This window comes from Dermacentor albipictus, chromosome 1 (genome assembly GCF_038994185.2).
Source record: "Dermacentor albipictus isolate Rhodes 1998 colony chromosome 1, USDA_Dalb.pri_finalv2, whole genome shotgun sequence".
Lineage (NCBI taxonomy): Eukaryota > Metazoa > Arthropoda > Arachnida > Ixodida > Ixodidae > Dermacentor > Dermacentor albipictus.
The window spans coordinates 286,302,431-286,315,613 of NC_091821.1; the positions used below are offsets into that span (position 1 = coordinate 286,302,431).

At 43.8% G+C, this 13,183-nt stretch overlaps 1 protein-coding gene and 1 long non-coding RNA gene across 2 annotated transcripts in view; both read right to left on the reverse strand.

Annotated features, from left to right (window-relative positions):
• LOC139049740 (growth hormone secretagogue receptor type 1-like) overlaps window positions 1–13,183 on the reverse strand; it is a 297,774-nt gene that overhangs the window by 72,738 nt on the left and 211,853 nt on the right. The window lies entirely within an intron of this gene.
• Window positions 385–5,617, reverse strand: LOC139054434 (uncharacterized). Its single transcript, XR_011511213.1, has 3 exons — window positions 4,648–5,617; window positions 3,580–3,707; window positions 385–1,558 (listed from the first exon to the last, which is right to left on the reverse strand). It is a non-coding gene; the product is annotated as an uncharacterized lncRNA (long non-coding RNA).

Here is a 13,183-nt window from a genome sequence, read left to right on the forward strand (position 1 = left end):
AGCTTGAATGACAAGAACTGCGAGAGATGACAGACTGCGCTGACTTCCAACAATATTTAATTATGTTGCCACATCATGTGTATTTGTACAAAAGCGGGCATGCGCAGAATATGAGCCACAAGGGGTGTCTAACAGCAAGTGACTGTACTAAGAACATCGCCCTTTGAAAAAAATAAACATTAGAATTTCTATCTGTTGAGATACAAGACTTTACTAGGAGTCAGCACGATAGAGGGGTCACTAACGCACACACTAACCAGTTTTCTAGTGAAATCTGCTTCTATAGTTTCCCGCATGACCTGTGTCTCGCTAAAGCTTCCGTACCTTCAAAGAGGGGCACGCAGCCGCAGTCCCAGCAATGGATGCCGAAGTGGCCTTGAATAGTGTTATGGACGTTGTTATCGTGCTCTCCTAAATGATTGTTTAGGCGCCTGCCTGTCTGTCCAACAAAGTCAAATGAGATATTATAAAGCTTTGCCTCCTTAACAGCCTCAATAAATCTTGCTCACACGAGATGCAACATAGCGTTGCTGCACAGGCTGATTGCCTTTCTTGGGTTGGCTACCCTTTGGCCTTAATTTCAGGCATAGCGGAACAGCTTCTGAAGTGCACAAAACATGATGAGCGCGCTCAGTCAAGGAACCAGCCGGTTGAAAGACACAGGTTTGCGGTGCTACCGTATGTTCATGATGTCTCCCATAGGCTAAAAAAGATTAGGGAACCTACAGAAATCGCAGTCCTTTTCTCAGCCCCGGAAAAGCTGGCAAGGCTCTGTAAGTGTGTAAACGCGCCTGAATCACGTCAGAGTTGTTGCTCTGCCGGGCACAGAAAACGTTTTGCGATGTGTGCAACGAATGTGGTTTCCCAAATTCCCATTTTGAGGCAGTAAATATATTGGACAGATAGGCAGGCGCCTAAATGATCGTTTAAGAGAGCACTATAACAACGTCAATAACACTGTTCAAGGCCACTTGGGCATTCATTGCCGGGACTGCGGCTGCATGCCCCTCTTTAAGATACGGAAGTTTCAGCGAGACACAGCTCACCCGGTAAATTATTGAAGCTGATTTCACCAGAAAACTGGGTAGTGTGTGCATTAGTGGCCCCTCTATCACGCTGACCCCTAGTGAAATTTTGTATCTAAACAGATAGAAATTGTGATGTTTTTTTTTTCAAGTGACCATGTTCTTTTTACAATGACTTGCTGTTAGAACACCCCTTGCGACTGGCTTTCATTTTCTGCGCATGACCCCTCTGTGTATACACACACGATGTGGCAACGCAATAAAATATTGGTGAAAGTCAGTGGAGTGTGTCTCTCGCAGTCCTTGTCCTTCACGCTGTACGTCATTTTTTATACTGAACAGCCAATATTGATTCAAAATTAGAAAAATATAGTACACATCTGAGCTGCAAAAATGCAAGTGATGCAGCAAATGGCCTTTAGCTTTCCAAAAGAAAAAGAAATGTTCACGGTTAACCACGAGGTGCAGGGACTCCATTCTCTGACCATCTTGACCAATAAATGCCGCGCATGGCATTGCTGGAATCTTGCATCCTGCATTAGCAAAATAAGAAGAGAATCATGAGAATTCAGCCCGTGCAATTACACACGTACTTTGCGGAAAAATGATAATTAATGTGACTGGGCAGAATGCACCGCTCAGGCAACTGGGCAAGACAAGTGAAAGGTAGGAGAAGTTTCTATTTTGCAAATTAAGGAATTGCATGTTACTGTGAATGCTAAACCACTATGTCATTGTGAACACAAGGTACATACAGCAGCAAAAACAAATTTACAGTAGCCTTTCCACCATAGAAAATAAGAGTGAATAAAGTTTAAAGACTACCAATGACATCTCTCAACAACAGACATTTGTCCAAGAGTGTGTATGTGACCTTAATACAAAATTGACATTATGAAATCTGCAATATATCTGCATTACACTTTATAAGTACTGCAGGTGAGAAGCTTGCGGGATATGGCACATTAAGAGTTAAATGCACAAGGCATTAAAAAATGACTGTTTTTACACAACATTATTACACTAGGAGACAAAGAGAACTGTTTTATAGAGTGTGCACACAAAATGAATATGAGGGAATCCCCACTGGCATTCTCATTTGCCCTGAAATACATGCATCCAGTCCAACAATATCCAACTCTACAATGCAGTTTATTAGATACTTTCTGCATCCTAAAATTTATCGTGTATTTCTTATTTACTAATTTAGTAAGAATGGGCATTTTGGCATACTTTCCTCGAAAATTTAGCATGTGTGATCAACTATTTTTCTTAGAGCACGCCCCCTTCTTTCAATGGGTTAGCTTGGCAATGCACTGACAAGTAGTATTCCCTTATTTAAACTTATGATCCTTCCTCATGCTCCCACTTCATGCTCTAAACTGTGATGCCACTCCGATGCAGTTTATGTTAATCTGTGACTATTTACATGGTCCTTCTTTCTGTAGCCTCTCAACTAGAGCCTGAAATTTCTTGTCTCCTAGAACAATCGTTTTTCTTGCCCAAAACATATTGCACGGTTACCCCTCATAGGGGGTGGGGGGGTGTACTGTATATGAGTTTTCACATATTCAATGAACCTCAGAGACACAACCATTTCTCATCCTGTGTTGCTACTACCCGCATGAGTCACAATGGTTGTAAATTGGCTACCTGCCCTCTCTCGCTTAAAAGTACATTTTGCATGTGGAAAATAACCACAAGCATCACATTTCATTGAATGAGTGCTCCTGTGCATGTTTTTCCGTCCTGTAATGGCTCAGTTCAACATGGTCAAGTTGTTTGAAAACTGTCTAGCCTCAACCAATACTTTGTGTAGTTTCAAAATTATGATACATTCATTTTTCAAAACTTGTCCCAAATTCAGCACGAGACATTTTCATGATGCAAATGAGGTAAGGTTGTGCTCAGAGACTATGATAGGCCTGCTATATCCTGCAAAACTATGTGAAATGAAATATGCTTGCAATTTTCGTGAGCAGCTAGCTCAGTGCAATTAGGCACATTACCTGCGGAAACGTTTTTTTAACGCTCTCGAGAGGTCCTGGTTTCTTGTAATTTCTTCAAATCCCTTGCAGTCTAGATTGCAATCCGGTGCATTTTGATTTTGATATTGCATTCAAAATAAAAACAGCTGAAATTTTAAGGTTTTGATAATTATATGGGAATAAATTAAAGGTAGAAGAGTGTAATGCAATGAGCAAATAACAAGCTCATTGCAGAGTACACAAATATTCCTTTCCTGCAAATAAATTGGTAGCAGGAAGGTCATACGAAATTAGCAGTGAATGCACAATAAAGAATATGATGCTACAATGCCCCGGCATTCTGTGAATATTCTTGCACAAAGAAAATCCTCATTATGAAAGACCATCAAGAAAATGCAAATGTATACTTTGGATCAGCAGTCATACCTGCAGTATGCACTGTACCATCGGCAATATTTACAACCACACACAACTGCACATCATATCAAGCTTAGGCGGCCAAGGAGCCTGAGTTTTAAATTATAACTTGATTTATTATATTACACTACACAACTATATCTACTTACAATGTTGTCTTCTACACCGCTTTCAAGAAGACATTAACCATCTGTCTGAAGGCGAACGCAAGTGGCTTGCTCTTGATGGGGGGCGCCAAGGCTGGGCATTGTGAAATTGCTGCTACCATCTGCATGACCTGCGAGAAACGACGCTCTAAGTACAAGATAAACAAATACTATTAGAGCAAAAGACAAGATCATTGGCAATGAGCCTCGTTTTGGTTTGAACGAGAAAAGCCAAGAATATGGACTTTGTGCTGCTTACTGAAGAAGCAAGCCTCCTTCCAGATGTTGCAGTCATGCATTAAGATTGTCACACAGCTGCATGCTTGTATGCTGCTGTCGCCAGTACGCCAGTATGCTTTGAAGTTTATTATTTCAAGTTAAATTGATTATTGTGTTTTCTTGCCAATTCTTGGCAAACACACCAGCAATGAAATAGCTCACTTACACACATACTCCCTTTTGAGGAGAGAATTCACACACACGCACGCATGCATGGGCGCACACACACACACACGCACACACATGCTTCTACAATATGAGCAGCTTCCTGTGCTTGACACACATACATTTTTTTTTATCCTGTGTCACTCCTACTGCTAAGGCATAAAAAATCCTTTGTGTTACCAACCCCAAACTCCTCAACCTACACCACCAGCTTAAACACTTTCTCGAGAGCCAGGACAAGCCTTCTAGCTTCCCCAGTGCTCCAAACTGTAGTCACGAATTTCAATAGGGCTATAGGCGACAGCTCTCAAAGGGCATGCAAATTACTCGGAGACCTAAAGCTTGTATATGATACCTCTAAAGCACAACACTTCAAATTTTCACAATTCATTAAAGCTCCTGAAGACAATTGCTATATACGTAGAACGTCTCGAATAACCTGCCGCTAACAATTTCAGCGGTTGTCTGCATCAAAAGAAATGTGGGCTAATGGGAAATCCACGTCTTTAAAACACACTACCAGATTTCTTAATCATTTATTTATGCTCTAGATGTACCGTTCCGTTCACAATAAAAAACAAGGCTATTGATTTATCAGTGCATGGGAGGAAAGGACGAAGCGTATACTTGGCGCCTTCCCACTGGTCCTCCCGAGAAACGGCGCCTCATACAGCAGTTGTCCAGGGTGGCTTGAAACCAAACTCGGCTTTCAGGCGGGAACATTCGCTGCACCAAATCGGAAGAGTTTTATTGCGAGTAAAACTCTACCGGCCTCATGCAATACACACGCACGCACACAAAACGCACCCACACGCACACACAAGTATACGCACTCTCAAAGCGCAGACCCAAAAGCGCGCACGCGCACATTGATGAACACAAACAAGCACACATACATGCATGCAGGCAGACACGCTAACACGTCCACGCACACACAGCGACCCACAGACAACACACTCACAAAACACGTACGCACTAGACACGCGCAAACACGCCGGCCCATACAAACCGGCATGTACTGAACGCGCGCGCGCGCACGCACGCACGCACGCACACACACACACACACACACACAGCGAGCCGAGCGCACGCACGCACACACACACAAAGCGAGCTGAGCTGAGCGCACACACGCACACACAAATCAAGCCGAGCGCGAGCACGCGCACAGACAAAGCGAGCCGAAAAAATGCTGAAGGCGTCCGGCAAGCAGCAACAGCAGCACGCGACCGCATCAGGGAGAACCAATACCGCGCCGGTTCCTTCGAAAGGTGGCTAGGCCAGTCCTTTTTCTACGCGACGCAAAAGTGGTCGACCACATTTAACTAAAGTGCGAACGACCGTATTACAAGCAGCCGCGCTGAACGCACAAGAGAATCACATCAATGAACGTTCAAGCGCTGAGAAACAAAGCGTAACTATGCAGGCGCACCACGCCCGATGTAGATTTGACAAACATTAGTCACACGGGACGCGATCGAGGTAGTTAACTTGCCCTAGTAGAAGTGCAGCTGCTCTTGCTCTTACATTAGCGAATTATGAATTATGCTACGAGACCACAGTGAGATATTTCTAAAGCGAACAAAACAAATACCAAATAAACGGGCACTTGCCTGAAAGTTTCCACCATGCCAGTACTACCGACCGGGCACGTTGCAACTTCTCGTTTCAGCCTTCGTGGATCCATCTTCCAGTGCGTACGAACGCTTTGCTTTGAAGTGGGGCACGAGTAATACACAAAGCATGGGCCACATCTTTTTCTACCCCGCGCGCAAAACTAATCACACGTTTAAAATTACTTCGCACAGCGCGCGACGCGAACGCACGCGAAAACGAGCATGATGGCGCAGCTTCCGCCTTCCCGTCCTGCCGCGCGCCGAAGTGATGATACAGCGTCGGCCGTCACTTCCGGTCGCTTTTCATTGGGCATAGGGTGGCCGCGCAAATTGAACGTTTATTCTGACAGGTTTGCTTGCTCGCATGGCCGCCTGTTTGCTGCTGCTTCGTTGTGGTCTCTAACTAGAGCGGTGAGGCGGGTAGTTACTACTACGTTTCGTGCGGGGCATCTTATTTTGGGGTGGGGGGCGCAGTCTGTGCTGCATCACTGAGGGTACAGTACATTAATCGGGACCGTGAGCGAGACGATCGGCGCTCTTCTGCTGGTGCGATTAGATTATTCGCTGCGTCCGAACGAAGCAACTTTGCGAGGTCACAGCGTAGTTTCAGCGATATCATGGCTCGATAAAGACGCTCACATCTTGGTCGTGCGACAGCGACGCGTAAACATTCATGAGGAGACTGAAGACTGCGTTTGCAAGTGCGTATGCTCTGGATAAGAAATTACAGCTTTGACGACACCAGCCCTTAATATATAGGCTCAGCCTTACAAGCTGTATTTCAGGATGCACTTAGAAAGCAGATCAGTAGCTTAGTAAGCCTCTGAATGAATTAGACAAGGTACGTGGAAATTCGGGTTTGAGAACTTCCAACGTGATCTCGCCTCTATAAGTCTTCTTTATGGATTCACCATGCAAATTGTATGTTGATGCCATTGTACAGCAGAGGCTCGTCCAACAGCACGTCCCTGTTTGTTCAGCAATGTATCCAAACAGCTTCTTCCATTTCACCACTTTTTGTTGGGCTATTAAGGGCACCGAAATATTAGTGCAGAATTGCGCAAGTTGCTCTCGTGTTTTCGCTCTGCTACTGCACTTTTTCTAGAAGTGTTTAATTGCATGTTAATATTCCTGTGAGCACGAAAAATAATGATAATGGAATTGTAAGTGAAAGGGCGTTCTTTTTCTGGATGATACATTTTTGGAGTGGCCGTCATGCCAGTAACATCAGAATCCTTGAAGAAATATCGACAGTCACTTAGGAATGGGAAAACTTAATCGCTTCACGCATCTACACTTGCAATTGTCACGTGTTCTTCACAATACTACCTTAATCTCCCGTAATCCACCGTGCTATAGTTTGTACGAACCTTAATGCAATTTATTCCACCCTTATTCACATTATTTCACATTATTTACCCATAATTGCTCATACTTAACGTTGCTGTATTTACTACCTTCTGTATCACTACTGACGTCATACAAGACGGTGATGACTTCACATTTTATGTATTTATTATATACATTCAAGGCCTAGTAGGCACAACAGAAAGAAGTGGTGAAAATATTCAATAATTGCAATGCAGCGCAAAAATAGAAAATACCCGCCGTGGTTGCTCAGTGGCTATGGTGTTGGGCTGCTGAGCACGAGGTCGCGGGATCGAATCCCGGCCACGGCGGCCGCATTTCGATGGGGGCGAAATGCGAAAACACCCGTGTGCTTAGATTTAGGTGCACGTTAAAGATCCCCAGGTGGTCGAAATTTCCGGAGTCCTCCACTACGGCGTGCCTCATAATCAGAAAGTGGTTTTGGCACGTAAAACCCCATAATTTAAAAATAGAAAATCAAACCATGAGATAATTTGAACGGCGACCTTGAATTAGTGGTGTCACAAATTGAGACTGTTGAGGCGGGAAGGCGGTTGCATTCAGTGGCTGTTCTTGGCAAAAAGGAAGAATGGCACATCAATTTTGTGTTGATGGTCGATGCGAGGCGAGAACTTGGTGTGGTGAAAAGATTTTCTTTACGGGAAGGGTTAAATTAGCATATTCTATGAAAAAGACAGAGACGAAAGTATTTGCGACGTAACCAAAGGTCAGGTTCACCTAGTGTTCTTTTCATGGACGTGACGCTAGAATGAAGTGAATAATTTTAGAGAATAAAACGGGCGGCGCGGTTCTGAATGCTTCCTGAATGCTTTCAAGGGAAATGACAAGATTGGCATGAGCAGAGTCCCGTATGGATTGTTGTTGCGGAGAACGCCACCTTTCCTACCTGAAAGGCCATGAAACGCTTTCGCATTAAAAATGCAATACATACACACATTGCTCAATGCGTGGACGTGTACACGTTACTCAGATTTATGCATCAATACGTTCAACACCCTTCAGGCGTCGATTTAACACCCTTCTTTGAGCAAAGTCACACCTTATGTGTGGTATCCACCCTTGTGATAGGGTGCTTTGGCCGAAAAGGGTGCTAAAAGGGTGTGGGCATGGGTGTAAATGCCGAAAGCACCCCTATTAACACCCATAAGGGTGTAAAAATATTTAGTGTGTACGCAAACTGGGGCCACCAGCGCCATTTTGTTTGCGTCGCGCCTACGTCACGCATCGAAGAAAATGGCGGAATGTCCAGAATAGCGCCCCAAGATACCAAAGGACCAACATCGGCTTCGTTCCCTGTCGCCCACCATCGCTCCCATCACCTTGGTCACCTGATCTCGGCAGCCCAATCAAGTCTGACTACCGTCTACAAAAGGACTGCTCTCGCTGACTCCCGTCGCAGTCGGCGGCAAGGCTGTACCATGTATTGGTCCGTTATTTTGCTGTCGACAGGTGTGTTCAAACGACTACCTGCCCGCGTTCCTTTTTGTATTTTGCTGTCTGCAGGCGACTGCACCACAATGCCTGATTGTACCACTTGTGCTGAGCCATTGCCGCGAGACGAAAAGTTTCTGACGTGCTCTGTTTGCAATGAAGCTTTTCACCTGGGTAAAAACTGCTCGACGGTTGCTAAATCAACTTTCTCGAAAATGTCGGCAGCAAAACGGGGATCTTTGGTATGCCTGGCATGCAAGACGCAAGCTGACAAGCAACCTGCAATGGGTAATAAATCGTATGATGGAGCACTCGAACAACAACTTTTGGCTGTAAACGATAAACTGGACCGGCTGACGACTACAATCGAAATGTTCGCTATTCGAGTGGAAGAACTACTGTCCTTCAAAGCTATTGGAGGAAAAAAGCTATAAAAACTGTTCTGCAGATACAGGGGTCGCTCGATTCCCTTGCTGTTAAATATGAATCGGTGTCGTCCACTGTAACTGCGAACCAGATAGCAGTCGGCGGGCTTGGCACGCAAGTAGATACACTCTCCTCTAAGATTGTTGCCCAGGCTGAGTTGCTTGAGAAGGTTGGCTCTGAACTTAGCGAATTAGAGCAATACAGCCGACTCCGCAATTTTGAGATTCATGGCCTGCAATGTAACCCCAACGAGGATGTCTTCCTTCTTGTCAGGACTGGCGGCGAAGCTAAACATTTCCGAATTCAAACCAACCGATGTTTCTGCCGTTCACCGACTTCCCGCACGCAAGAATACCATTCCTGTAATCCATGTGCAAATGTACACTCTCTCGGCCAAACAGCAATGGCTCGCCGCACGAGGAATCCTAGGTGAACTTGCTCATCATAGTACCTTTCCGCGGCTTTACTTCAACGATAATCTTTCGCGTGCCCAACGGGAGCTGTATCGGCTGGCAAGGCAGAAAGGCAGATAAAAAAAAATTAAATGCGTTCGGACCAAAAACGGCAGGATACTGGCTAAGAGGGGTGAAGACGCACCTACTCTGTATATCAATAAGGCGTCTGATCTCGAGAATACTGAATGAGCATAAACAAAGATGCCTTCTAGACATGTACTAGTCTGAATGAGGTCTGTAGTTTCTTTCCAAATCCTAATGGTTGCGCCTTCCGGGCAGTTCACGTCAACATTCGCAGTATTAGAAAACATTGGGACCAGTTTCAGGCCTTAATTACTCGTTTGAACTCCTATTTCGATGCGATCGTGCTTACCGAGATTAACACTCCGTCCGCCTGCATCAGACAGTACCAGATAATTGGATATACCAAGTTTTTTCATACACTAGGCCAATTAAAAGGGTAGGAGGCGTGGCAGTTTTCATCCGAGACAAATAGGCGACAACTGAGCTGACTTTCTCGTTTTCCCAAGCTGAAATTGTGGTAGTGGGTGTTAGCGCATCTTCCTTGTCACTAATTCTGCTTGCGTTTTATCCCCCACCGTGTTGCAACGGTCGCATATTCCTGGATGAACTGCATCTCGCTCTGGCCTAGAAGTCATCAATGGACCATGTTTGCCTAATTGGGGATGTCAACATAGATACGCTACGCCCTTCAGCGACGTAAGTTAGCAATTATTTGGACGTCAATGAATGGGGCTTGCAAATTACAATCTGTGAACCTACGCGCAAAGAATTCCTTGCTGGCCATCTTGTCACATCTTGCATAGATCATATAAATATACGTGCACATAACTTGAGTTTCAAATCTGCCGTTATTACAACGAAACGTGCTGATCATTACATGGTCTGCTGCTCTCTAACAGATGACACTACTGACTTGGTCGCTCCAAACAAAGTCAAACAAATCTCAATTGTTGACCCTTTGGCTTTCGACAAATTTGTAATGAATCACGACTCGTATAACTTTTTGATGACTGTTCCCCCAGGCGACGCCTACGACAACTTTGTAACACTGTTCACACATTTCCGGCTTGCATCTACACGGGTCTGTAAAATCAAATAACGTAACTTGGACCTAAAATGGATGGCGACAGAAATACTCGCGGCAATAAAACCAAAATATTTGTTATAGGTTCAAACAAAGGGAAGTCCTAATTGCACTGCTTTGCGGCTTCGGTTCAAAGAGCTTCGAAATAAGGTCAGTGCTATGATACCTCTTGCAAAACGTAATAACATGCGAGCAAAATTCGCGGACGCTCGTTGTGACAGCAGGAAAACATGGTCCCTAATTAACAATCTTAGAGCTGGTGATGTAAGCGCAAATCGCCATGTTGATCTGATGTCTCGTTTTTCTTCAAATGGTACTGTAACCGCTAATGATTTTAACTCATTTTCTTTTTCAAAAGTGTCTGGTGTAGCGATACCTCCTCCAGATATTTGCACATTGCAAACTAGTATTTCATAATCGGCCTTTCTTCCCATGTTTTCGGAACATGATCTGAAATCAATCCTTTTCAGTATAAAACCAAATCAGTCTCCAGGAATTGATGGTATTTCAATATTACAGAACTTTCGGCAGAACTTTCGCAGCAATAAAATATGTGCCACTGCTCATTTTAAACAATATTATTACCACTGGTATCATGCCCGATAATCTGAAAAATGCGCTGGTCATTCCTCTTTCTAAAAGTGGTCCACGCAACAATATCGAAAACTACCGGCGAATATCAATCCTTTCATGCATTGGGCAGATATTGGAAAAACATCTGCTCAAGACAATGATCAGCTTTTTAAACAATCGTGGCGTGTTATCTCCTAGCCAGTATGGCTTTGTGCCGAATCGGGTACGCAGTTGCTGCTTCAAGATTTTTCCGATACGCTAAACTCTGCGTTTGAACACAATCAGATTGCTTGTGCACTGTTTCTCGACGTCCGCAAAGCGTTTGACAGCGTCTGCCATGGTATGCTGCTAACCAAATTTTCTTTGCTAGGCTTTCGGGGTGCGTTTTTGCGGCTTCTGAAAAGCTTCTTATTTCACAGGCACCAACTTGTGTCTATTGGAATATTTCGTAGCAACCTGACCGACATTAAAGCTGGCGTCCCCCAAGGTTCAATTTTAAGTCCGTTATTATTTATATTTATTTTTAAGGATTTATCTAATGTTGTGAATTTTAAATTAAATCAGTATGCTGATGACACTGTCCTTGTTTCACACGCTCGAAGTTACACTGACGCCATCTCTTCTTTACAAATGGCAGCAACAAAAGGGATGGACTGGTTTCGGAATAATGTAGTCCATATCAATGTGTCCAAAACTCAACTAATCCGTTTCCACAACCCTGTCAAGCAAGTTACCCTATCATCCACATTATATTTGCACACATCACATTGCAATCCCTGTTCGTGTGACCCTATGCAAGACGCTTGTTCAATTAAATACCTTCATGTTTTTTTATACAGTGATTTATCCTGGAACTCTCCCCCCAATTTACATATATTTCTCAAAAACTTCGCGCAATGTCTTGTGTTTTGTATAATATTAAATTTTACATGTCATTGTCTGTCCGAAAGCTTGTAGTAGATGCCCTATGCTACAGTGTAATCCGGTATGGGATATCTACATATGGTCATGACAGTCAACATTTCCTAAACCGGCTCAACTCCGTCCTTCGTGGCATTCTGAAGCATGTTGTTTATGAGGTCTCCCACAAATCTGATTTGTTCAAAACTTTGTTTTTACCTGATTTCAATTCTTAGCTGCTGGAAACTGTTATCTTAAAGCATTTTTCGATAAGCCAGTGTAAAATTCCTTATATGCCTGTTCGTTGCCTGCGACCAAAGAATCCCTATGTTACACCCCGCTGTAAGCTTAGAGATGGTCGAAGACTCCGTAACTATTATGTCCCAGCAATGTTTAATTTACTTCCCCGATGCATACAATCTGTGAAGACGAAATATAATCTCAGAAAGGCTCCTAGACACATTAATGCATGATCGGAAGTCTGTCATGTGTGTGTTTTTTTTCTCACTGTTGTCTACAAACTAATAACGTGTCGCTGTCTGCCAGAGACTGCCGTTCAAGCCCACTGCGGCTTTGGCAGGCCCGATTCTTCCATTGTATGAGTCTGAAGTCATCAATCAAAATCGAGTGCAGCAAGAAAGATATATAATTACTCAAAAGCTAATACTAAAGAAATAGACTTAGCGTTAGAAGCTTACTTTCCGCTTTACGAGGCCTTGTCAGAAACTTGCAGTGTTAATGATCTGTGGCTTAGTTTCAAAAACAAAATGTTAGATTTACAGGAAAGGTTTGTTCCTTCATGGGTGCAGTCGCCAAGGCGTTGGAAGAATAAGCCGTGGTTCAATGCTGATTTACGACGCCTTCATAACAAACGCCAAAGAACGTTTAAAAGATATAAGAAGAATCGAAACCCCTTGACGAAAACAAACTTAGAGGCGGCTAACAATGCTCTACAGATGGCTGTTGCAAAAGCTAAAAAGGGCTTCCTTGACTCCTTCTCGTCAAGGTTCCAAAAGAACCCAAAGGAATTCTGGCGATACGTCAAACGCAATGGTAAAGATAATGTAGGCATTCCAACAATAGCGCACAATGGCCACATGATAGAAGACAGTCTTGAAAAAGCAAACTCTTTCAATGGTTTTTTTCAGTTCGGTATTTCGGCCCAGCACAACCTGTGACATCCCTTATCAGCCAGTTCAGCTTAATCCTATGCCACCCATAGACATAGATGAAAGGGGAATTACTGCATTACTTCAGCGACTAGA